Genomic DNA, 22581 nt, shown 5'->3' with positions numbered 1-22581 from the left:
AAAAATGAAAAATGTTCAGAGGATTCTAAAAGAGTTCAGACCAGAGAGTGGAAAACATACTTGATGTGACCAAGCTGTGTAGGAAAAAAGTAAGAATATTACGACAGAAAAGTGGAGATAGCTCAGACAGGTAAAGAAACTGCCTTCATAAAGAAATAGAAAGGGAACATTTTGGGAGTTAGAAGAATGCAGGAGGAGATAGGTTTGTTTGGGAATTGACTGGAATATAGGTACAGGTTTTGAGATGTTTAGCAAGTATTTTTACTTCCCCATCAGTTGACCTGGAGGCCAGCTTTGGTGCCAATATCTGGATATCACAGGTCAATGGATTACCTTTTGACAGAGGAAAGGGAAATGACTTTTCTTGCTCTACAAGAAGTGTCTCACAAATTTTTGACAAATGGGTTTTCGTTTTTGGCTTGTCTGTTTTTGTTTGTTTGTTTCTAACGACGAGAAATCTTTCTATAGTCCATCTTGAGCTGGACTATATGTGCATATATGTGCTCCCTACCACACAGGTAGTTTAAACCATTAGGAAAACCTAATTATCTTTTTTATATCAATTTACATTCATTTACAAAGTAATGGATGTCTTTAGTTATGGTGTTTCAGTGTCCACATATAGATGTAATTCAATAATTTTTACTGCATTCCAATGTATCAGCCATTTGAAAGAAGTAGTATTGAGTAGAATATCTTTAAAAAGTACAGTTTGGTAGAGTTTTGCTATCTCAATTAGTACTGTAAAATTGCACATATTAAACTACACAGTTTGGAGAAGGTACAGTTTACTACTATCAAAAAATTTTCAATCATTTAAAGACATAGGTGTTCTAATTTTACTTGATCTGTTCATGGTTATCATGTGTCCAAGGTATACTACATATTTAATCATGAGATTTACTGAGTATTTTCCAGGTTGTTTCAGTTACAATTCTATGTGTCATATATGTATATGTACACACACACACACACACACACACACACATATACTAATAAGCAAGTATCCTCCTCTATAGACATCAATGCTGTCTGACTTTCTTGTGCATGAAGCTTTCTGACTATCCCAATAAAGCACATTCTTTTTGAAAACTTACGATTTATATATCTGTTAGGCCTAAGGTTCACAAGGTTAATGACATCTCCATGCTGCCTGTTTTGAGTAGAACTTTGATAGGTTAAAAGCATTAGGAATTAATAAATGGGGATAAATATACATTTCACTGTGCTTTGCACCAAGTATTTCTCCCCTTATTGTACACATATTATTACATTAGGGTGAACAAAGACATCCATGTTGTACTTTTACCTTTATGTAATGTTTGACAGCAATCTATCTTTTTTGTGAATTGAATTTCATTAGATCCACTAGAAAAGACTGACAGGAGACCTGGCCAATCCATGTGACCCATGAGGCAGGCCCAGGCTAGGGGATTTCTACCCAGTCATGAGAGGTCCTGAAATATGTGTTAAAAGCCCTGGCAACTGTTGAGATGGGAGGAGGTGTGCTGTGAAGAAGATTGACATCTAAGCATCCAGTGATACTGGTAGAAGGTGGGCTCTTGTGGTATTTGACCAATGGAGTCATGAGAATAGGAATAGGATTGGCGTCCTGGGCGGTGCGACTTGAGGCCAGGGACTGAATGAAATGGAGGAGGAGCTAATAGAAGAGGTGTGTCCCAGTGCAAGGATAGGCGGGGTCAGAAAAGGTCGGGGCTACTGTCTTGGGTCTTAGAAGGGGCGTGACCAGAAAGAGCATCTTCAGAGCCCAGATCTGAGCTATGGACAGTTTGGTTAGGACAAGCCTTAACCATCACTTTTGGGCAAATCTGGCATCAAAACTGATTGCATCCTCCACCTATTCCAAGTGTTACCTGTCTTGGGGCAGAGTGGTGGTGATGGGGCAGGTGTGTGTGTGTGTATGTTAGGTCTTTTTTAGTTCAGCATCCAGGCATGTAAAAACTGCTTGTAAAAGCGTGAAGAATGAATGAATTGGCCCATGATTCTTTGATGCCTCTTCTCTCCCTGTTCCTTCTCCTTTCTTTTATCTATCTATCTATCTATCTATCTATCTATCTATCTATCTATCTTTCTTTCTTTCTTTTTCTTTCTTTCTTCTTTCTTTTTCTCTCTCTCCTCTCCTCTCGCCTCCTCTCTCTCCTCTTTCTTTCTCTCTTTCTTTCTCTCTTTCTCTTTCTTTCTATTTTTCTTTCTCTTTTTTTTCTTTCTCTTTCTTTTTCTCTCTCTTTCTCTTCTTTTTTCTTCTTTCTTTCTCTCTCTTTTTTTTTCTTTCTTTCTCTTTTCTCTCCTTTCTCTTTCTTTCTTTCTCTCTTCTTTCTTTCTCTTTTTCTTTCTCTCTTTCTCGCTCTTTTTTCTCTCTTTCTTTCTCCTTCCTTTCTCTCTTTTTCTCTCTCTCTTTTTCTCTCTTTCTCTCTTTCTGTCTTTCCTTCCTTTCTCTCTCTTTTTCTTTCTCTCTTTCTTACTTTCTCCCTTCCTTCCTTCCTTCTTTCTTTCATTCCTTCTTTTCTTTCTTTCTCTCTCCCTCTTTCTCTTTTCTTTTCTTTTTTGTTTTTTCTTTCTCCAGATCATCCTTCCTCCACCTCCCATTCACCACCACATCTGGACCCTAGATTTTTTTAATAAGTAAGTGAGGACAAAGACCATGTTTGGACCATCAGTGACAGTCAGCATGACTTATAACATAGATTATTCTAGGATGTGGGGATGGGCCTTGGTCAGGGTGGGCAGGGTGGGATGTGTCATAGAAGGAAATGTGAGATCATAGATTCAGCATAGGTGGTGGTGTTCCCCTCTGGGAGAGACTGCTGAGTAGTGGAGGGCAGTATGATTCACAGAAAAAGTTCTAGCCGTGTCTAGGTAAAATAAAAGTCAGCACTGTATCAGTAGTTAGGGAGACAGGAAGAAAAACAAGGAGATCTGTTTACAATAGGGAATGTCACGATTTCTAAAGCCTGATATCTTAACCTTTTATACAGTTAGGGGTTCTATTTGATTGTGTGAGTAACATTTGACATTCATGTCGACATTAATGTTTTGTTTTTTTTTTTTTTAATCAGGTCTTATCATGGAAGGAAGTCATCCCCTATCAGGGCACTAGGGAAAGTTGTGTGGGGAGAAGAAGAAGGGTGGGTGGGACTAGGAGGAGATGAGGGGTCTGCAGCAGGTATACAAAATGAATAAACTGAAATAAATAAATAAAGTTTAAAAAATTAAAAATTTAATTTATTTTTGAGATAGGGTCTCAACACAGCCCAGTGCAGCTGGGCTCAACACAGTGCAGCTGAGGCTGGCCTCAAACTCTGAATATTCCTACCTCATCTTCCAGAGTGTAGGGAACTCACACATACTCTCTCCCTCTATCTTTGCACCCATTAAAATTCTGAAGCTGTTAAGAAAATCTAAACTATTATTAAAATTTCATGTGATAAAAACCCAATGAACTGCTCCTGCCATCCACATTCCTCTATTCCTTTAGCCCATTTTTAAAACGATGTTCTTCTACAGCCAGTTTGTGTGCTGGCTTTGGTTGAACAGCATCAAGATGAACTGGACCTCATGCTGAGATTGTAGCTCAGCTGGTATAGTGACTAGCTAACATGCATGAAGCCCTGGGTGGATCCTCAGCACTTTTGTAAGAAAGATATGGTAGTAAACATCTGTAGTCTCCAGCACAAGAGAGCTGAAGGCAGAAAGACAAAAGTTCAAGGTCATCCTTAGCTACATAGAGTTTGCGGCCAGCCTAGGTTACATGGAACCGTGTCTCAAAATGGAAGGAGCACCTGATCAGATGGGATAGGAGTTAAGATTGATAGTTGCTCTTGCACAGGACCTGAGTTTGCTTTCCAGCACCCACATCTAATGGCTCATGGCCACTTGTAACTCCAGGTCTAGGGTAACCCAGGCCTCTTTTGGCCTGTTAATGCAATGAAATTATTTTGAAAAAAATATTTATCTTTGGTTTTCAAGACAGGGTCTTACTATATTGCCCTGGCTGTCCTAGAATTATTCTTTAGGCCAAGGAGGACTTGAACTCAAAGGTATCTGCCCGCCTCTGCCTCCCAAGTGCAGGGATTAAAGAAATTATTTATTGTTTGTTTTAGTTCTGTCATTTGTTTTAATTCCGTTCCTTTGTTCGTCATCTGAGGAGGCCAAAAGAAGTCAGATGATCCTGTGGAGATCAACCAGCTGTTGTGAGCTGTTGTATAAGTAGATACTATGAACAAAAGTTAGGCTTCCTTTTAGAATAGGAGGAAGTGTTCTTATCCACTGAGCCATTCCTTAAGCCCTCTTGGTTTTTTTTTTTTTAATTGATATAAGTAAATTTGGGGAATCTGAGATTTAGCTCAGTGGTAGAAAGCATGCTAATCATGTATAAGACCAAAGATTTCATCCTCAATGCTGAAAAAATAGTGCTTATTTTGTTTTCTTTTTCCTCTTCAGACAGGACCTCATTTAGCTGAGAATGGTCATAAACTCACTAGCCAAAGATACCCTTGAACTTCTGTTTCTCCCTCGAGTACCTCCTGAGTGTTTGAGGCAATGTTACCATGTCAAGATTTATGTGGTGCTGGGCTCGAACCCACAGCTTTATGCATGCTAGGCAAGCACTATACCTACTGAGCCATTTCCCCAGCCCATTTCTTTCTGTGAAGTCACAGAAAAAAAATCACATTGCATTTTCTAAAATCTCTCTTTAATTCTTAATATTTTTGGCACCGTTTCATCTGCAGGACAGATTGTTCACTCTGCTGCATGTTGAATAATGGGCTGTGCAGCCATCCTCCTTAATTCCAAGGGGAAAAGTCAAATTGTCTACTGAGTGCTCAATGACAGAAGGTAGGATAGTGGAGGACAGGCAAAAATGATGATGAAATGCATATCTGTGAATAACTGGAAAAGATCTGATCCTGCAATGGAAGCCTGAGTGAGGAATCACTAAGCCTTCTCCCTTCAGTATACTCTAACCCCAAGGGAGGTACTCATGTCATTCAAGACTCATTGGCGCATCAGGAACGTGCACCTCCATCCCCAGTCAGAGGAAGAGGTGGGTTCTTCTGGGAGCCTTGCTGTCTGTTTACTCTGTAGTTGGGCCAGTTTGAATGGTAGGTGTACTCTGAGAGAGTTGCAGGCGATTTCCAAAGTCTCAACATGGTGAGTATGTAGCCGCTGCTGGTGGAACTGGAGCCTGAACAGCCAGAGCTCCTGTGCAGGGTCCTTCCTGGGACTGGGTAGGAACCTGCAGCTAGAAGCAGCCACAAGAGATATCCCTTGTCCTAGACATGACCACTCTGGGAAGGTGGGGGGTATCTGAATATTTTTACTATATTGGGTTCGGGGTGGAAGCTTAGGAAACTCAATTTGGGAACAGAAGGTGAAAGTGAAAGCTTTATTTTCGGGGCTTAGGAAGGTGGCCATTTCTGGATCTGAATGCATCCAAGAGGGTAAGGTTTATTGTATATTTAAGGGTTAAATCCTTGGTGAGTGTTGGGTTGACCAATTCAATTTTAACATTGTGCGTTCTTCTAGGGTGTTTCTTTTGGAAGTTGGGCCTGATCCAGAACAACTGGCCTAAAGGCTGTTAACTGTTTTCCAAGACATTCGATCTGGAATCCAAGGTCCTTATTTTATATCCTTAGACATTTGATCAGAATCTTAAGTTGATCAGGAAACAATGAAGTGAGTCCTCTGTCCAGTAGTAAGTGAGGGTTTTGCAGGCAATATATTTTTTACAATTTAAGGCACCTCGGTTAAGGCAACAGCAAGTTTAAACAGTTAACAGAAAATTAGGAAAATGTTTCAAGGGGCCATGTGGGAGATAACTCTGCAAGATTGAGAATGTGAAGATGTTTAACCTTGCTAGCATAATGGGGGAGCAAAATATAAGAATTGCTTGGAGAAGGCTGAGCCTTGGAGGCTGCCTCCTTGCACAGTATTGGGGCTGCATGTTCAAAAAGCATTTACAGTAGGGGCTTGAATGTAGAAATGTCCTTGGAAGGATGCCAAACTCAGAGAGGCCTAGTTTCTTCAGTATCTTCTAAACATTCTGCCCTTGGAGTATAACATGTAGGTGTAACATTCATTGGGAGTTAATTTTATGGAGTTGTAAATAACATGTGTTGAGTAGCACTTCAGTAGAAAGCTATGATGTAAAGGAGTAGAATTATTGATGTAAAGGATTTACCAGTGCTTAGGAGATAGGAAGTCACACTAAGTCATATATAGTTAACAGGTGTTCTAAAACATCCCACTGGGAAGTAGGAGACAAATGTTTGTTCACTGGGATTGGCCACAAATTTGATTCCAACCCATAACCAAGGAGACAGCCCTGTTTCACCCATGTATTGGCTCATCTCCATATGAATGCAGGCATCTAACTGGCTGCTTAATGGGCCATTGCAGAATCATAGACAACATTAAAGCCTGAAGTGCTGTAAAGTTACAGGTTTTTTTTGTTGAGAAAAGCATATAGTTCTGCCACATAGACAAGGCATCTAGTGACAACCATTTGAAGAGGGAAATTGCTGTTGTGTTGAGGGCTGGCCAAATCAAACAAAGCTTTCCCTGAGATCCTCAGGTATGAAAAATGACGTAACTGCTTCTCACACTCCTCAGATATGCTTGGCAGAGCAAGTATAGCCTGGGGCCTAGGCCTTGGGAGAATTTCCCTCAAGATTCTGAGGTATGATAATAAAACAAAACTCCTTTTCTAAAACCCAAGCATGTGCTTGGGTGAGCAGTGGAACCAGGGCATTTGAGGAGGTTTGCTTCAGATTTCTGAGAAAAAACAAATTCCCAACACATGGAGCTATCTATCAGTTCCAAGGCCATTGTGGTCTTGGAAAACAATATTCCCCTTTTGCAGCATTGTTTTTATGAGACTCCTCATGATTTTATCCCATTGTATGGGAGTTTCTGATCAATTCATAGATGTCTCTTGTTTCCTTCCATTTCTCCCCTGGAAGTAATATACAAGATGCTAGTCTTCTAAAAAAGTTTAGTTATAAGACATGGCTTGCCACGGACCAGCCCAGTTCCACACCCACGGGAAAATCAGGCATTCGGATATCAGGTTAGGCACAGATACGCGAAATGACAGAGACCACACCATGTAATGTTGGTTTGGATCAGCTGCGATTTACTGAAGTCAAGCTAGCACTTATATAGTGATTACATAAAGAAGCATCTTGAAGTTGACATACTTCCTGGAACATTCAAACTTTTTACCAACAATACAAAGTTTACATTTTAACTGAAAGAGTAACCTGGTAGAAGCAGTGTCTACAAAAATTCTTGGCCTAAAATCTTTTAATCAAACCAAATACAAAACCTTAAACTAGTGGTGTTTATGCAGTTTACTGCTACTAATTAGTGAGTGGAAGGCCAGGGGCTGCCATTGCCCTCCGAACCAAGTCGGCTAAATATTTACAACCCTCTTAGAGTTAACCATTGAGGGAAATTCCTCCTTTTTGTCTTGCTAAGGATTTACAATCTTTCCTTACAGATAAGATGCTTGAGTTAGCCTGTCCATAACACTCATAGTATAATATAAAACCTTCTGACCTCCTATGTTTGCCTATCTTCTTTCTGCCTCATCATAAACACCTGTGTTTGGTAATGGTTTTGTAGTAGTTTTACTGTAGTGGGAATATACAGAGCATTATCCTAACAGATCCTGATTAAATATTTTCTTTAGAAAGCCCTAAAACTCTTGCCCCTTTACTACCTACAATGTTTGGTTTTTCCACAAGCAATTCCTGATGCTGAATCTGATTTATTACCTCTCCTAAAATTTTATTTTCCTTCTACTCTTATTTGCTAAAGCTTTTAGTAATCTATTAGAAATGTGTTTCCTTGAATAGTTGTGCTGTTCCAAGAATCATAGAGAAACAGCAAAAAAGCTCATCAATCCAATCTTGCAACCGAGGAAGCATGGGACTTTCAGAATATGTCTTTTCGACTTAGGTGGCCATGTTAGGGTTCTTGCTAGTGACCTCCAGGGAGCATATTTCCGAAGAAAATGTATCTCCCATCTAGGAGCACAATCTATTGATATGCTACACAGATGACGCTGGAGAGGGTGTAGCAATGGCTTGTGGAAGACCTTCTCACTCCAGCTTTTATATTTTCTACTTTCTACTTTTTCTATCATTTGGAAACTCTGAGACCTTCCACTTATGACCCTGGGACTGAAGAATGACCTGATGTATTAGGAGAGTACAGTACATAAATAATTCTAGGAATATCTTTGCTGTACAAATGTTCCATCTGCTTAAGTGGCTAGACTTGAAATCTATAGTCCATACTGAAATTGAAAGAGACTTAAGGATGACTGTATATAGGGAATTCAAAATCTGTTCTAAGCTGTCATCTCTTTTACCATGAACTAGAGCTGGATGCATGGTACTATTAAAGAGATTTTTTTTTAACCATTTAATTGTGTTTCGAGTACTTTCTCCCTGAGTATGCATATTAATTCTAGAACAGTACATCTTCAGCCTTTTCGAAAAATATTTCTCAGACAAGCTATGTTGGCTAGATCACAGTCCTGGTCTATTGCTACACAGAGCAATTACCTTGTTCAAATTCCTAAATTCTTAAGTTAAAGGCTGTACCACAGCATACTTTTAAAAATTACTCATTTGAGTCATGTAATGAGCTCTCTATTTTTGTGTGCAAAGGGAAGATAGGTTTGAAAAATGAAGGTCAAATTTCTAGAAGTTTTCAACATTGCTTTCTAAATTTGTTTTTTTTTTTCTGTTAATTTTCACAAACATATTAGAAACTCATGTCAAAGAAAACAATGTGGATCAAACTTTAAAAATAGTTGATTATCATTCTTTACCCTTTCCAGTAATAGCAGCCACAATGCTGTATATTAAGGAACTCAATTCCAGTGAACAAAAGGAATATCTGTGTTGCAGAGGTGTCTCAAGTGTGCATGGTGTTATGCATTTTGATAGGGCAGATTTCACATCTTGTGCTGTAATCATTGTGGCAGGAAACAGACATTAAATTACTATTTAAAATTGTTTTGTTTATGGGCATCGGTGGCACTCTTATCACTGAATCACATAAGATACAGTAGAATCAATTATTATTCAGTGCTAAGCTATTTTGCCACCCTGATGCTTTTATATTTTTAGTTTTGTTGTTTGTGCTCTTGTTTTTGAAGACAAAGTTTCTGTGTGTAGACCTGCCTATCATGAATGTAGATAAGTAGACCAGACAGGCCTTGGACTTCAAACTCTCCCTGACTGTGGCTTCAGAGTGCAGTGATTAAATGTATACCAATAGACATGTATTTTTTTGTGGTTGTTGTTTTAACATTATTTGCAGATGGTCCTGGAATGTAGGTTTTTGTATATTGTCAAGCATATGTTCTGCTCTTCATCCACATTTGAATTTTTAAATTTGGCAAAGTATATTCTATTTCTCAGAATGGCATATGTTTATCATATTAATACTTCCTGAGTCTTCAGAGTCATTGTGTTCCATGTGCATGACATTCTTTCTACCTATCTGTTTGTTTTGAAGTTTTAAATGAATGAATATGAGTATTTTACCTGTATGCATTAATGTGCCACCTCTTATATACCTCACAGTAGTTAGAAGTAGTCTTCAGGGCAATCACGAGATGACTTTAGAGCTTCTGAAGTTTGAATAATGGATAATTTTGAGCCCCATGTAAATACTGGCAATTGTGTTCAATTATTTTCCAGACCAGCAGGCGCTCTTCACTGCTGACCCATTTGTTCTGCCTTATGTTGTTTATGCATGATCAACACTTGAATTGCTAATATTTCATTTGTCCATTTATAACTTTTTAAACATGCATATCCCTTTAGTAAGATATTATAAATATTACAGTTTAAACTGGGACTCTTCAGGTTTTTAGAAGATGAATGCAGAGCTTGGATAGATGTATAATTCTTTGTAGGAAATTCAGCAAAAGCCCCTGAGGTCTTTCATTCTTTTTTGTTCATAAGAATGACTATTGTAGGGGAGACAGGACCCTAATATGTTTGTATGCTTGTCCTAGGACACATAACATAAACCAGGTTGGAATCCAGTTCAGTGAGATACACCTGTCTTTGCCTTCAGAGTGCTAGGATTAAATGCATCAGACAACACTCCCAGCTTCCCCATCAATTTTTTGTAGTTAGTAATTGTTCATATAATTTCTCAGATTTGTGTTCAATACTTTTCTTCTGTTTGTTGCCTCCCTCCTTTTTGTCTGTGAATTGGCATTTTTCTTGCCAGGCTATATCCTATTCGAAGGCTACAGAAAATCCAGAAGTGAACCTCATTATTCAGTTGACTTCTAAAAGGACTTAGTGATTTCATTAGGATTTCTGTGTCAGGAAATAACTTGGGGAAGCACCAGAATTTTATGAATATATTTTCCATGATGTACACATTTACGGTGATGCCACTGTCATGCTTTCTGTTGTACACATGTATGGAATATTTCAGGATGCAGTGACCTATTATGATGTGCATGTGAACTTCACTTGGGAAGAGTGGCCTTTGCTGGATCCTTCCCAGAAGAGTCTCTACAAAGATGTGATGCTGGAGACCTATGGGAACCTATTTTCTATAGGTAAGGCTGTTAATTCACTTCACTTTCTAAAACAATGGGGCAACTCTTATTTATTAATGTTCTTCTGTAATTTTAATTGTGATGAAAGAAGAATAAGCTGAATGAGTCAGCCATCATTCTGCCATTCACAGATAGGAACATAAGATTTGTTGAATTTCTTATAATATACCATACATTTTCTGGTACACATTTTAGGTTACAATTGGGAACACCATAATATTGAAGAATGCTGTCAAAGTTCTGGAGGACTTGGAAGGTAACTTTCATGTACAAACTGATACAAGTATGTGTTTTCATGGTGCCGCTGAAGAAATATTAATGTGTCCCAGATGTTTTAAAGAAAAGCAACAGTATAAAAAAAGCTCTATTTTAAGTGTATTGAGGATTAAATTCTCACAAATCCAAATACCTCAATGTCAGGTATCTTGATTTGTGTATGCAAGGCTTTCCTCTAAGAAAACAGACAAGGAAACCATGCATTAACAGATTTTAGCCATCTGAATCATAGTCACATCAGAGCTATGCTGTAGAATTCCAAATCTGTATTGTTTCATGCCACACAGACATTGCAAAATGAATGTTCATTGAATAGGTGATAAGTATATGTCCAGTAAACTTCTAATAAGCAAATAATGCACAGTAAAGCTGGTGTTGTTCATATACATCCTTAGAGTGGCAGTTTATAAGAATTAAGATGCTGTTGTGGAGAAACCTTTATCCTTATACCATATGTCCATGAGGAACAAAATGTCAAACTGTATGAATGTAGTGATCTTGTTATTTTTTCTTTCAATGGGTGTATCATTTGTCAAAATAGTTACAAGGTATGTGAGCATAGGAATACTGAAAAAAAGCAGCATATTTCTCTCTCTGAGAACAGTCAGAAGATGTATAGTAGTCCCTACTTTGAGTACATTTTCTAAATGTGATACAAGATTACAATTACTTTATTATTAGTTATTAATTAGTTAATAATGATTAAATTATTATTAAAAAGTGAAAAAATCACTGTTCAACCTATAGGAGTGAGGTTGTTGTAGCTCTCCAGCATAGCAGGCTTGTAGGGACTTTTGTTGGAGCAAATCTAGCAAAGCATACTCTTCCCAAGTGAAGTTCACATGTACATACATCATCATAGGCCAGTGCATTCTGAAATGTCCAATACATCTATAACAGAAAACTGGACAATGATAACATGGTGAATCTATAATTCATTTTTAGTTAACTCATTAATTGTTAATATGTTAATTATAAACTGTATCATAGTCACAAAATCTACTCTAAGTGGGGGACTACTAATATATTAAACTACTACAATTAATTATTTTTCCAACTTCATTGGGAATACATCTACAGTCTTACACTGTGGAAAAATCCCTATAAGTGTTAGGAAAGTGAAATTTCTTCTGTTTGTTCTGGTTCACTTTACTAATGTAATGTGAGACACTCTATAGAAAAATCTGTTAATGCAATCAGTATAATAAAACTCTGAGTTCTTCCAGATCAAGTATTTAAAAACCTCGTAGAAAAAGTATGCTATAAGCTATGTAAGTATCTTCAAAGATGCAAAAAACCTATAATGAATAGGAAAATTATGTATGTAAACAAAGTGATAACCATAAGATCTGATTTTTCTTTGCAATTAACCCAAATTATAGAATTAATTCATAAAGATAAAAAAGATTTATCAGTGTAATGAATATGATAAAGCTTATACATATATCAATTATCTTTGCAGGTGTGGAAGAACATATACTGGAGAGAAACCCTATGAATGTAGCCTGTGTGATAAAGCCTTTCCAGACAATGGTCATCTCAAAATGTATAAGAGAACACATACTGGAGAGAAACACTATGAATATAACCAAGGTAGTAAAGCCATTTCAGGGGACAGTCAATTCCAAAGACATGAAAAAACACATACTGGAGAAAAGACCTATGAATGTAACACAACTGGTAAAGCCTTTTCATTTAACAGTAGCTTCCGAATACATAAAAGAACATACACTGTAGAGAAGTCCTATGAATGTAGCCAGTGTGGTAAAACCTTTTCACATCATGGTAATCTCCAAGTACATAAAGGAACACATACTGGAGAGAAACCCTATGAATGTAGCCATTGTGGTAAAGCCTTTTCACAAAACTGTCATCTCCAAAACCATATCAGAACACATACTGCAGAGAAACCCTACAAATGTAATCAATTTGATAAAGCCTATTCATGATGTATTCGTCTCCATAACCATAATAGGATGTATACCGGAGAGAAACCCTAAGAATGTAACCAGTGTGGTAAAGCCTTTTCACAAAATTGTGATCTCAAAATACACAAAAACACAACACAAACCCTATGAATGTAACCAAGGTGTTAAAGCCATTTCAGGAAACAGTCATCTCCAAATACTTAAAAGAACATATATTGGAGAGAAAACCTTTAACTGTAAAGAGTGTGGTAAAGCCTTTTTGTATTACAGTAGTCACCAAATACATAAGGGAACACCTACTGGAGTGAAACCCTATGCATGTAACCAGTGTGGTAAAGTCTTTCACAAAAACGTCATCTCCAAAACCATAACAGAACACATAAAGGAGAGAAACCCTACAAATGTAATCAATGTGATAAAGCCTATTCATAGCTCATTCTTCTCCAAAACCATCAAAGAACACATTGGAAAAAAAATGAAACACTATTCATGTAACTGTGGTGAAGGCTTTTCAGAAAATAGTTATCTCCAAATACATAAAAGACACATACTAGAGAGAAACCCAAAGAAGGATTTTAATGATTAAGCCTTTATATTTTTCTATATAGCCTTCATTATCACAAGAATTAACACTGCACTGAAACCCTGTGTATTTAATACAGCAAATGAAACCTTCACATTTTCATCAGGTAGAGATGTAATAAAGTAAAATTATCAGCAGTTACCTGTATATCTCACAATGTAGTTTGATGTTCTATGGATGTATATATATTATGTGATGTTCCACAAGTCTTCATTCTTCATGTTCTCAGTAGGTATCCATTTGGCACTTTATCTTGAAGTACATCCTTCTGATGGAATTATGTAGTGATGCTAGATAATGAAACAGGCATGAGATCTTTTTTAAAAATTCTGGTCTGTGTATGTATGTTAAGGAATTGTAGACGATGGCAGATATGTAAAGAGTGGAAGCAAACTTTGTTAGGTCTAATTTTGGTTTGCCTTCATGGTGATCAAAGGTCATGTTGCAAGGTTTACACACCATGGACATTTCCCACTGAGCTATCTCAGTGATTCTCAAATAACATTGGTTGAAACATTAAAATGTAAATATATTGTCTTTTCAAATTGTAATCATTGTCATCTAAGGATTGAGAAAAACAGGAAAATTTGAATAATAAATCCTATTTGCAAAGAAAAGAATTTATTGCTATATTTTTTGAATGTGTTAGTTTATTTTTTTGGTGTATGTTATGGGTTCAGAATAGTCACACCCTGACTACTCAGACTTAGACTCAAAGTAGTTTATTGAATGCTGAAGAAAAACTGACTGGTCAGGACACAGCCTGGATTTGGGGACCAGATTATGACACCAGTCTGTTTCTAAGGTAGGCCTCTCATAAGAAAAACCGTAACCAGGTGAGAAGAAAGGGAAGGGTAGATTACATCATCTTGCTTAGCAAAATACAAGAAGAATCGATTTTGTTCCAAGTGTTATGTGTTTAGGTAGTTAGACAATGCATTTTAAGCTGATGAGTTGGGAAACAGGCTTGGAGACTTTCCAGTTCCCCATCATTCTAGGAGAAAGGAACATAGCAGGGTATTATGGTTTTGTTTAAGTACAGCATAATATCATTAATTCAGGCAGAATGTTTAACATGTATTGAATTGTAAGTGAAAGGCTATTCAAGCACTCAGGCTGGCATGGCCTATGGTCAAAATGGAGACTTAAAAACAAAATGGCTACAGTTATGTTAGGTAGTAAGGTGTAGACACGCTTGGACATGTATCTATATTGCTATGACCAAAGAAGTAAACAGTTGTTCATAACATTTCTCAGAACCATAAATATATAGCAAAGAATTGTCTCAGTGGTGAAGGTGGATGCCTGAAAACCTGTCTTCAGTATCTCAGAGACCTGTATGACTCCTACATGTTTTCTCCCATTTATACACTTGGGCTGTGGCATGTGAACACTTAGCCACCAGCACATACCTAAATAATTTTTAAACCTAAATAAGGGCCAATGACGTCACTTTAACCGAAAGACTCCCTGGGTCTCATTTCTAGAACTCATATAATGAAAGTAGATAATAGACAACAATAAGTTGACCTCTTACTGCCATCTTCATACCAAGGCGCACACACACACACACACACACACACACACATATATATATACATACAAATGCAGATTATATATTTTTAAGAGGATGAAATTTACAAATCAAAGAGAATAACCCAATTATTGAGAATACCTGTGAAATTATTTGCCAGATCATTATTACAGAATTTAAAGAATTATTACTACTCATGAAAGCAATAAAAAAATAATAAATCTTATTTTATCCTTTCATTCTCAGTTGGGATTAGAGGAGCATGTCTATAAGCTCAGTACCTGGGAAACAGTGGTGGACCTATCTGTGATCTTGAGGCCAGGTTGGTAAACATAGTGAGTTCCAGTATAGCTATGGCTATGTAGAGATATCCTGTCTCCAAAAGTTTCAAAAATAAGAGTATATCTCAAATTATGGAAATGTTTATGGTATATTCTTACCACACTGTACGAGGTTTCAACCAATCCTTTTGTCATCTTTACTCACATGAAGAGAACTGTGTTAACAAAATAGGAAGCAATGAGAGAAGTCCATTCACAGAGGGAGAAAAAAATAATTGATTCCTTCAACAACCATGTAGCAGGGACTTGTTCACCTTCAAGTGCTAGGAGACAAAAGCCCTGATGGAACATCTCCATCCTCTGCATTGTGATGACATATTTGGGAGGTGGAGCATTAGTGGTTCTGCCTCTCTTGAATATCCAAATTTGGTTCCTCTCACTGACATTGGATGGCTCAGAATTACCCGTCTTTCAAGGTCCATTGCATTTGATGCATTCTTCTGTCCTCAGAGGGCACCAGATATGCAAATGATAAAAAGACACATACATGTGTGTGTGAGATTCAATATTGTAAAAAAGGTTTTCTTAATGTATACATTATTTTTAATGAAAATATAGGTGCATAGGTTTTGCCAGTGTGTATACTAAGTACATGTCAGGTATCAGTGGAGGCCAGAAGAGAGTCTGATCCATGTTATTAGAGTTTTAGAGTGTTTTGATCTCTCCCTTGGGAATGGGAATCAAAGCTAGGTCCCGTGGATGAGCAGGTACTGCTCTTAGGGGCTGAGCCTTTTCAGCCCCATGAGCATGTCATTAATTGCACCCTGTAAATGGTTGATCTTTACCTAAGCCCTGATGATCCAGAAGAAATATAAGACTGATATCATCAGAAACTAACTTAGACTTGGTGCTTAAAGAAGATCCTCACCTGAGACCTCCACCAAATTAGGCAAGTGTCTAAAATATGATGAGAGAACTTGACAATATAAGTCATTAAAAATAGACTGAGCCCTTGACCAAAGGCAAAAGGCTGAGTTTACCTCACATGTGTTAAATAGGCCTCAAGGGGAGTCCACAAGGACACGTCAGATGTATTCTGGCTGGAGTTTATGCCTCGTGTAAAGTGAGAAAAAGAACTTCCAGGCTTGAAGACTGACATGTCTGAATGGAATTGTATACTGATTCACCAGTGCTGGCAAAATATTTAGTTAGGAGCCTGAAGTGGTGATTATTCAAGATGACATGTTGATTGCTATCAGGGGAATCCTAGACTCAAACCAAAATTACTCTAAGGTTGGGGAAATCAGGCATTTACAAATAACTGTGGATAATGGGTAGACAAATTGTGAGCTTTGAATAAGGGAAGATTAAAAGGCTAGAGAGCAATGCTTGGGGGTGTACCTGAGAAGTAGCTGCCTCTGTCTCTTGTCTCTATTCTCTGTATCTGCTTAGCTATGGTGGGTCAGACCCTCTAGGTCATCCACTCTTTCCTTTCTTGGAAACTACATGTAGCTCTCTGTAAAAGGTCCCTTCAGGCCTCCACTTTGTGGTCTACAATTGGATCTTTTTTGCATTTTTAATTAATTTTTATTATTTATTAAAATTTATTCAATTTATATCCTGGCTGTGGCCCCTCCCTCTTCTCCTCCCAATCTCCCCTCCCTCCCTCTTCACCCCTATGCTCCTCCTCTAGTCCACTGATAGTGAAGGACCTCCTCCCATTCTATCTGACTCTAGCCTATCAGGTCTCTTCAGGACTGGCTGCATTGTCTTCCTCTGTGGCCTAAGAAGGCTGCACACCCTAGGGGAAGGTGATCAGGGAGACTGCCACTGAGTTAATGTCAGAGACAGCCCCTACTCCCCTTACTAAGGAAACCACTTGGAGAATGAGTCTATGGGCTGCATCTGAGCAGGGGTTTTAGGTCCTCTCCATGTATGGTCCTTGGTTGGGTTATCAGTCTCTGAAGGGGACCCAGGGCCCAGGGGGTTTTGTTGTTGTTGTTTGGCTCTGTTGGTCTCCTTTTGGAGCTCTTGTTCCCTCCAGGTCTTTCTATCTCCCCCTTCTTTCATTAAATTCCATGCATTTTGCCAAGAGTATTGCTATGAGCCTCAACCACTGATTCGATGCCTTGATCAGTTTATTCTTTCAGAGTTCCATCTGTGGTAGGCTTCTGTCCTATTCCCTGTCTTCTCCTGCTTCTAATGTCTGTCACATTTGCTCTTCTTAATGAGGATTGAGCATTTTCCCTTGTCCAGCTTATCTAGGAATATAGTTCCTGGAATATATCCAGGAATATATGTTTATCCTTTATTAAATGTCTAATATCCACTTAGGAGTGAATATATACCATGTGTGCCTTTCTGCTTCTGGCTTACCTCACTCAATATGATACCTTCTAGTCCCCACCATTTGCCTGCCAGAGAATTCCTTCAGCTGATAAATGCCTTCATCAAACTGGTTGGATACAAAAGTAACTGAAAAGAAAAATCAGTAGCCCTCATGTACACAAAAGGTAAAATGGCTGTGAGAGAAATTAAGGAAACAACACCCTTTACAATAGCCACAAATAACAAAGTACATTGGTGTGACTTTAACCAAGCAAATGAAAGACCTGAATGGAAAAAAAAATACAATTGGATCTTAAAGCTCCTCAGTCCCCTCTCTTTCATCCCTTTAACCTGCCTGCCTGGTAGGAATAAGAATATTCTAAAAACACATTTATATCTTCTCCTTAGCCGAACATCTAGTGAAACTGTGGACTCCATGAAGTTCTAATTTCCCCTCAAATCTCTTTTTGTGAAAAGGCTGATTCCTCCAGATGAGAACTTCTTTGTGAAATAAACATTAACTCAATGTCTGAATACCTTGCAGGAGATAAAGGAGTTGAGAATGGAAGAAGGACTTAAGAATGGCAAAAATTTATTACATGGCTTGGTTAGATTACTTAGTTGTGCGTACCTTATCTTCCATCTAAAATTGTTAGGACCTCAAGGATGAATTAGTTACCTTATCACTTCATCACTGGTCAAAATTATAGAATAAATATGGTCATATGTTTTCAGTTTTCATTAATTTCTGTCATTGTTTTCTCTCCTTTTTTATTTTAAAAAATAGTCCCACTATGTATCTCTGGCTCTCCTGGAACTCAGTATATATCCTAAATCTACCCACCTTACCTCTAGAGTGCCTGCATTTATAAGGAGACATGTTACAGCTTGATAATTCAGTTCTTTTAATTGTCTTATTGAGGATGAGTGGCTGAGCCTGGTTGGTTAGGGTAGCCAGGTAATGGGCTCTGGTCCTAACTCCAGTAACAGAAGAAAGCTCCATCAAATGCAGCCCTCCTGGTTAAAGTCCATTGTCTTCCATATCTAAGCATATTGTTTTCCTTTATCATCAAGTCTGTTAAAACTTATCTAAAGACTAGGGCAGAGTTCTATCCTTATTCTACAGAGTGAAACCCAGACTCAGAGAGGTAAGTGGTTTTGTAATACAATTTATGTGTAACTGCTCATCTTACTCATTCCATCATTCTAATATATCATTAAATTAAGTTGAAGCCACCTTAGCCAGGTAGGGTGACACAGACCTGTAATCATGGCGCTTAGAATGAGGAGGGAAGAATTTCAAGGTTTCAAAGCCACCCAAGGAGAAAATGGTCAGTGGTATGGTGGGAAGCCCTCAGAACAAGGAGGTGGTGATTGGCACAGGCCAATGTCCATAATCGTCCCTGCAGCTCCAGAATTTTAAAGCATGGCACCAGCAATTGTTTGCTAAGATATTTACCACCTGTGGTTTTTTTTGTTTTTTGGGTTTTTTTTTTTTGCCTTTTTTAATTTTTATTTTTTATTTTTTTTAATTTTTCATCAATTACACTTTATTCATTCTGCATCCCCCCATAAGCCCCTCCCTCCTCCACTCCCAATCCCACCCTCCCTCCTCCCTCTGCATGCATGCCACTCCCCAAGTCCACTGATAGGAGAGGTTCTCCTCTCCTTTCTGATCTTAGTCTATCAGTTCACATCAAAAGTGGCTGCATTGTCCTCTACTATGGCCTGGTAAGGCTGCTCCCCCCCGCCAGGGGGAGGTGATCAAAGCGCAGGCCAATCAGATTATGTCAGAGGCAGTCCCTCTTCACATTACTATGTAACCCAATTGGACTCTGAACTGCCATGGGCTACATCTGTGCAGGGGTTCTGGGTTATCTCTATGAATAGACCTTGGTTGGAGTATGAGTCTCTGGGAAGTTCCCTGTGTTCAAATTTTCTTGTTCTGTTGCTCTCCTTGTGGAGACCCTGTCCTCTCCAGCTCTTACTATTTCCCAGTTCTTACATAAAATTCCATTCACTCTGCCCAACAGTTGTCCATCAGGCGCAGCATCTGCTTTGATAGTCTGTAGGGCAGAGGCTTTCAGAGGCCCTCTGTGGTAGGTTCCTAGGTTGTTTCCTGTTTTCTTCTTCTTCTGATGTCCATCCTCTTTGCCTTTCCGGATGGGGATTGGACATTTTAGTTAGGGTCCTCTCTCTTGCTTAGTTTCTTTAGATGCACAAGTTTTAGTGGGTTTGTCCTATGTTGTATGTCTATATGAGTGAGTATATACCATGTGTGTCTTTTTGCTTCTGGGACAACTCACTCAGGATGATCCTTTCCAGATCCCACCATTTACCTGCAAATTTCATGATTTCCTTATTTTTCATTACTGAGTAATATTCCATTGTGTAGATGTACCACAATTTCTGCATCCATTCTTCAGTTGAGGGGCATCTGGGTTGTTTCCAGCTTCTGGCTATTACAAATAAAGCTGCTACAAACATGGTTGAGCAAATGTCCTTTTTGTGTACTTGAGCCTCTTTTGGATATATGCCCAGGAGTGGTATGGCTGGATCTTGAGGAAGCGCTATTCCTAGTTGTCTGAGAAAATGCCAGATTGATTTCCAGAGTGGTTGTACAAGTTTACATTCCCACCAGCAGTGGAGAAGGGTTCCCCTTTCTCCACAACCTCTCCAGCATGTGTTGTCACTTGAGTTTTTGATCTTGGCCATTCTCATGGGTGTAAGGTGAAATCTCAGGGTTGTTTTGATTTGCATTTCCCTAATGGCTAGTGAGGTTGAGCATTTCTTTAAGTGCTTCTCTGCCATTCGGTATTCCTCTACAGAGAATTCTCTGTTTAGCTCTATTCCCCATTTTTTAAGTGGATTACTTGGTTTGCTGCTTTTCAGCTTCTTTAGTTCTTTATATATACTGAATATGAGTCCTCTGTCAGATAAAGGGTTGGTGAAGATTCTTTCCCAATCTGTAGGCAGTCGCTTTGTTTTGATGACGGTGTCCTTTGCTTTGCAGAAGCTTTTCAGTTTCATGAGGTCCCATTTATTGATTGTTGCTCTTAGAGCCTGTGCTGTTGGTGTTCTGTTCAGGAAGTTTTCTCCTGTACCAATGAGTTCTAGGGTATTTCCCACTTTTTTTTCAAGCCGATTTAATGTGTCTGGATTTATGTTGAGGTCTTTGATCCACTTGGACTTCAGTTTTGTGCAGGGTGATAAGTATGGATCTATTTTCATTTTTCTACATGTAGACATCCAGTTGGACCAGCACCATTTGTTGAAGATGCTATCTTTTTTCCATTGAATGGTTTTGGCATCTTTGTCAAAGATCAGGTGTCCATAAGTGTGTGTGTTTATTTTTGGGTCCTCTGTTCTGTTCCACTGATCCACCATCCTGTTTCTATGCCAGTACCATGCAGTTTTTAAAACTGTTGCTCTATAGTACAACTTAAGATCAGGGATGGAGATACCTCCAGAAGATCTTTTATTGTAGAGGATTGTTTTTAGCAATTCTGGGTTTCTTGTTATTCCATTATAAAATATAAAATTATTTTATAATTTTTCTTGTCCAATGCAGCTTAGGTCACTTCAGGGTCAGACTCCTATAGGTCATTAATAAATGGAACTTTCCTGCAAGTCGGAAAATTAGCCTCATCCAGGAATGAGCTCCCTAATTACATATCCAATTGAAAGTATTCAGCCCTGAAACCATATACACAGAACCAATAAAAATGGACTTAACAGGTTTATTTAACACATTTGCACATACTTGCTCACATACTTAAAAGAAAAATTTGTAATGGAAGAATTAGGGAATGGATGGAGAAAGGACATGGAAAGGGGAAATTGATATACTATATTTTAACTAACATGTAGAAAAATAAATTTTAAATTAAAAGTGGCTAGAAAGCTGGCATAGCATGTAAGATCATTGGGTGTTTTTACAAAGGACACAGGTTTAATTCCTGAAACCAGCTAGTAAGTAGCTGACCATCTGTAACTTCATTTCCAAGGGATCTGATGCCCTCTTCTAGCCTCTGTAGGTCAAAGAAACTATGCAAAGAAACATGTGAAACCTCTCTATATAAAATAAAGCTTAATAAAATGGAATTTTCTGTGGTGATGTCATAGCCCTGCAAGAGACTGAGCTAGGGCTAGTTGAAATCAACTCCTTTCCTTCCTGAATATAAGCAGTTGTGCTGTTCTTGTGAGCCAGCCTACTCAGAGGCAAAAGCCCCTGTATTCTGAAGTTAGATTAGCTCAGTATAGCTTTAGTCTAAGAACTGCAAACACAGTGCTCATAGTTAGCTTTTCCATGACGTTTTCTGCATTAGTGTTTTCTCTCCTTTGTATGTGTGAGAATTTTGGCAATCATAAATCCTTTAAATCTGTCTTTGAGATTATACATTCTGGTTTATCAAACAGATTTACTCTGTAAATTTCTGTGCACTTTTGGGGCTAGACTTTCATTCTTCTATCCTTATTGGAATTACTCAAAGCATAACCTGGAACCTGAACCTAAAAGAGACTTAAGGGTGACAGAATTAATGGAATGAAAAATCTGTTCTATTCAGTTCCTCTTTGAGCTGTACAGAGTTGAATGTATTCTATCTTTCAAGAGGTTTTTCTTTATTAAACTCTTAGATGTATGGAGTAATTTTTCCCTGGGAAGGATGTTAAGTCTAGAACAAGTGCATTTCAAGTCTTCTAGAAAAATGTTTCTGAATCAAGATCTTCTATGTTGACTCATGTGACTTTGATCCAAATCTGTTGCTCCTCAGGGTAATGATTGTCATCTTGATTAAGGCAAATAAAAATTTCAGTCTGTGGTACCACTGGGTTTTAAAATTACCCATTGGAGTCATATAGTCAACCCTCCATTGCAGTAGTAGATAAAAATGTTCATTTGGGGCTCGGCTTCAGACATCAGACAAGAATAGGATAATTCACTTATTTTGCAAAACACAGGAAGAAATAGGATAGGCAAACAGCAGCTGATTGACACCATTGCAAAAAAGGATCTGATCATAATTTTG

The sequence above is a fragment of the Meriones unguiculatus genome, chromosome 6 (genome assembly GCF_030254825.1).
Source record: "Meriones unguiculatus strain TT.TT164.6M chromosome 6, Bangor_MerUng_6.1, whole genome shotgun sequence".
NCBI classification, from domain to species: domain Eukaryota; kingdom Metazoa; phylum Chordata; class Mammalia; order Rodentia; family Muridae; genus Meriones; species Meriones unguiculatus.
The sequence above is the reverse complement of the archived record's forward strand: the minus strand, read 5'-3'. Positions refer to the sequence as shown.